The sequence below is a fragment of the Bison bison genome, unplaced genomic scaffold, assembly GCF_000754665.1.
Source record: "Bison bison bison isolate TAMUID 2011002044 unplaced genomic scaffold, Bison_UMD1.0 scf7180017864519, whole genome shotgun sequence".
Lineage (NCBI taxonomy): Eukaryota > Metazoa > Chordata > Mammalia > Artiodactyla > Bovidae > Bison > Bison bison.
In genome coordinates this window covers 4003182-4008265 of record NW_011495072.1, presented here as the reverse complement: position 1 = coordinate 4008265, position 5084 = coordinate 4003182, and positions in this window count along the sequence as shown.

Here is a 5084-nt window from a genome sequence, read left to right as displayed (position 1 = left end):
GGCGCCGGTCCTTTCCTCTTCTCGCGGACTCGGTTCGGGTCCCAGTCGTTCCTGCCATTCCGCAGCCATCCGCTTTGCTCTGTTGAGCTCTTTAGCAAAAGTGGCGTGCGTTTTTACAACCAGGTTTATCCTCGTTCCTCCCGCACTTTTCCCTGGCATTTGGAACGCGATGGAGGCACCCCCGCAGCTGGGGGTATCGGACTGTCGCTCCCCGAAAGCTGCGCCCCACTGGGCGGGAAGTGACAGGAGAACTCTGGTGGGACACGGACGTTCTGAAGCGCTTTCCAGCAGCTGCAGCGGCGCAGAAGTTTTACCTGCCGGTTAAGACGGTGAAGAACTTGCCCACAATGCAGGAGACCCAAGTTCGATCCCTGGATCGGAAAGATTTCCCTGGAGAAAGGAACGGCAACCCCCTCCAATATTCTTGCCTGGAGAATCCTATGGACAGAGGAACCTGGCGGGCTACAGTCCGTGAGGTCGCAAAGAGTCCTGAGCAAGTAGCACACACACTCCCCATTTATGACTAGATAAAACAGCCTCTTTGAAACCACTCTTTCCTCAAATATTAAAACGGAAGGAAATGGGACATGTTAGACAACTGCTAGAATGTGTAGAGTTCCCTGGTGCAGCCCCAACCTCCCCACCCCTCTTAAGTTCCTATCTCTCCTCATTCGAGTGCAGTCACCTTTTCCTTAAGACTGACTCCCACCCCAGCACTCCCCTACGCGGAGCTGGGATTTCCAGCCTCGGGTTTCTCCCTTCTCCATTTGCTCTGTTTCACTCTTCCTCCTAACCCTCAGGCTGAGGAGTCAGAGCTGTTCACTCCCTCAGTGTTTGGCCTCCCCAAATCTCTGTCCCTCAAGCTGCAGTGGGCTCGTGCACGCTCCATCTTACTAGCTAGTCCTCGCCTCAAATCCACCTGCTCCCAGACTTAGTTACTACTGTATTCCCAGAACCAGCTCCTGGCATGGGCCTCCATGACAGCTCCCTTTCTTTCAGATAGAAGCACCAGAATGACCTCTGCTCAGCACTTTGGCTCAGGGAACTCTTCCTTACCATGTGAGCAGGAAACTCCTCCCATGAACTGGACTCATGAACTGGATCCTCTGTTGTCCTAACAAACACCAACCTGTTTGCCAGTTGTGAAAGAGTGGAAATGTGCTTTATTCTTGCTGTGATTGCCATCATCCTCAGGTGGGGACCCCAAAACACTCAAGATACTTTAACTACACTGTAAGAATCCATAAATTATTTCTTAAATTAGCCATGAAATTGTAAAAGGTGTCTATATCTGTGGAATTTCTGGGACCAATGTACCATACCTATGCTACCCTTCAGTTCAGTTCAGTTCAGTCACTCAGTCGTGTCCGACTCTTTGCGACCCCATGAATCGCAGCATGCCAGGCCTCGCTGTCCATCACCAACTCCCGGAGTTCACCCAGACTCATGTCCATCGAGTCAGTGATGCTATCCAGCCATCTCATCCTCTGTCGTCCCCTTCTCCTTCTGCCCGCAATCCCTCCCAGCATCAGAGTCTTTTCCAATGAGTCAACTCTTCTCATGAGGTGACCAAAGTACTGGAGTTTCAGCTTTAGCATCAGTCCTGCCAAAGAACACCCAGGGCTGATCTCCTTCAGAATGGACTGGTTGGATCTCCTTGCAGTCCAAGGAACTCTCAAGAGTCTTCTCCAACACGACGGTTCAAAAGCATCAATTCTTTGGTGTTCAGCCTTCTTCACAGTCCAATTCTCATATCCATACATGACCACAGGAAAAACCATAGCCTTGACTAGATGGACCTTTGTTGGCAAAGTAATGTCTCTGCTTTTGAACATGCTATCTAGGTTGGTCATAACTTTCCTTCCAAGAAGTAAGCGTCTTTTAATTTCATGACTGCAGTCACCATCTGCATTGATTTTGGAGCCCAGAAAAATAAAGTCTGACACTGTTTCCACTGTTTCCCCATCTATTTCCCATGAAGTGATGGGACCAGATGCCATGATCTTCGTTTTCTGAATGTTGAGCTTTAAGCCAACTTTTTCACTCTCCACTTTCACTTTCATCAAGAGGCTTTTTAGTTCCTCTTCACTTTCTGCCATAAGGGTGGTGTCGTCTGCATATCTGAGGTTATTGATATTTCTCCCAGCAATCTTGATTCCAGCTTGTGCTTCTTCCAGTCCAGCGTTTCTCATGATGTACTCTGCATGTAAGTTAAATAAGCAGGGTGACAATATACAGCCTTGACGTACTCCTTTTCCTATTTGGAACCAGTCTGTTGTTCCATGTCCAGTTCTAACTGTTGCTTCCTGACCTGCATACAAATTTCTCAAGAGGCAGATCAGGTGGTCTGGTACTCCCATCTCCTTCAGAATTTTCCACAGTTGATTGTGATCCACACAGTCAAAGGCTTTGGCATAGTCAATAAAGCAGAAATAGATGTTTTTCTGGAATTCTCTTGCTTTTTCCATGATCCAGCGGATGTTGACAATTTGATCTCTGGTTCCTCTGCCTTTTCTAAAACCAGCTTGAACATCAGGAAGTTCACAGTTCACGTATTGCTGAAGCCTGGCTTGGAGAATTTTGAGCATTAGGCATTCCCTATCATCTGAAGATACTGGGAAGATGAGGCAGGTACAGTGTGTAGCACAGAAAGTGAGAAGGTCAAGTTTCTCCTCTACTCTGGGCTGGCAAGAATTCAGTTTAACTTGGAAAGGTAAGATGGAGTCAGACCTTTAAACTCTAGGGAGCCCCTCCAAACCCCTCAAAGGTTTTGAACTGGGATGTGATATAACAGCAAACATCTGTTGAGTACTTACAATGGGCCAAGCCCTGTGTTAATTTCATCTTAATGATGTCCCTGTTTTTACAGATTAGGAAACTGAGGATCAGAGAAGGTAAATGACTTGCCCAAGGACACACAGCAAGGCACAGAACTGGGAGTCCAACCAAGCTTAAGTCCAAACCACCACTCTTACCCTTTCAGATAGGATGGGCAGCTATACTACTGTTTGGACTGGGCCAGCAAAAGCTGTCAACCCCCTCTGAGCAGGGCCAAGTAAAGGACCACCAAGTCACCTGGGACCGGGAAGCATCCCAGGCCATGGGCTCCAGGTACCAGGTAAGGAATGGTTCATTAAGTCTTCCTTGGTTGGCCATGTCTCTGGTCAAATGAATGATGCCAGCTCTTTCATTAAGAGACATGCTGCGGTTCCAACAAACATTTTTAGATACACCTATGTATGCCTGGTAGCAGACTTCATGAATCAAATGTGGCTCAGAAGGCTGGACCTGCAATGCATCAGGCAGATGGCCAAAAAGGCCCTATCCATCTACTGAGGACTCGCCACCAGAAGGGCTGGATGTATTTTTACATCCTGTGACCAGTGTGGGGAGGTCCAGTTTTATCTGCTTGTCACTGTAAAGAAACATGGACTAGAAGAAAGGAGGGCTTGTTCAGTCTGCCTGTGTGGCATGGATGGGCTGCTGCTCTTCCCAGCATGTCACCCTCTGGTTCTCTGGCTCTAGTTCCTGCCAAACTTGGAACCACACCCAGGAAGCTTAGGAATCCTAGATAGAGCAAAACACTGCTCCTAATCCTGCATACATGAAAATGGTCCTCGCCCCATGTGGAAGTGTACGTTCACTTTATTTAAATAAACATTGGGCAGATTAGCACCAAGGGTGTGTGTGTGTGTGTGTGTGTGTGTGTGTGTTGGGGTAATTTTTATTCCGTAATATCCTGTTTCCCCTTTTCAAATGTTCCCCAGCAGAAAAGACAGCATTAGGAGAAAATTAGGCGAAAATAATACATAAGACTTAACACGGAACCATTCCAGGTACCCAAGAGATAAATAGTCACATTTCAACTCCTGGCCAAGCCAGCAGCTGCAAGAAGTTGATAAGCATGCAGCAAATGGGGCTGGGAAGCAGAGGAAAGCACATATTAAAAGCCTTTGAAAGGCCTGAGTTTTAAAAAGAAGAAAAAGAAAAAAAAAAAAAAAAGGAAGTACCTCCTTTTGCTTTTTACTTCCATCTAGTTCCTTCTGCACATTCTGTGAATTTTGAAGAATTACAGTTGGGTTCTGACTAACCACGTGTCACTGCTATAGCTTTAATCATGCCGTCATTCTTCCCAGTTTGCAGATGTGATGAACTCGTCCCACCCTCAAACCTCCCAGCATTTGAGTTGTGCGGGGAAGAGACGCGTGTGCTGTGTGGCCTCACTGCACAGGAACCCACAGCTCTTGGGTTTTCTTCCATCCTGGAAAAGGTGTGCTGAGCATTTTGTGGTCAGGACAATACTAGAGTTGGAGGAAGGTGGTGAGGTCCTGCTGCCAAGACTAAGCAGAAGTTTGTCCCAAGTTCCTGCTGTCTTCTATCAGTTTCCTCTTACCATGTCCTGTGTCCCCACCTCTACCCCACCCACCCCCACCCAAAAGAAAGCTAGATTCTGAACTGGCCTATCTGGCCTCTGGGTCTGTGTGTTGAGAGGACTCTGGTCTTGACAGTCAGGGTAGATGTCTACGTATGTATGCTTGTGCATGCGTACCCCATGAGCTAGAGTCCATCAGGCTCCTCTGCCCATGGGATTATCCCAGCAAGAATACTGGAGTGGATTGCCATTTTCTCCTCCAGGGGATCTTCCCAACCCAGGGATCGAACCTGCATCTCTTGCATCGCCTGCATTGGCAGGCGGTTCTTTACCACCAATGCCACCTAGGAAGCCCTATGTGTGTGTGTGTGTGTGACACACATATGTACATACATACACATACATTTACTCTGTCAAATATACATATGTATATGTGTGTGTGTAAGTATATATATGTATGTATAAATATACATTTTTTAGCAGCTGACAGTAAAGTGTCTTGAGGAAGGGTTGCTTTATTATCCTGTATACAAAGGTGCCACTTGGGCTGGGGGTGGGATGTGATAATAAAGGCCACAATTCACAAACCCTGAGTTTAGCAAGCCAATGTCAGGGGCAGAACTCCATGCCCCCAGGGCATAGTTCATAGCCAAGAGTGGCGGATTAAGTGACGAGAAAGGACGACAGTGGACTCAGTCAACGTAAACAGCCA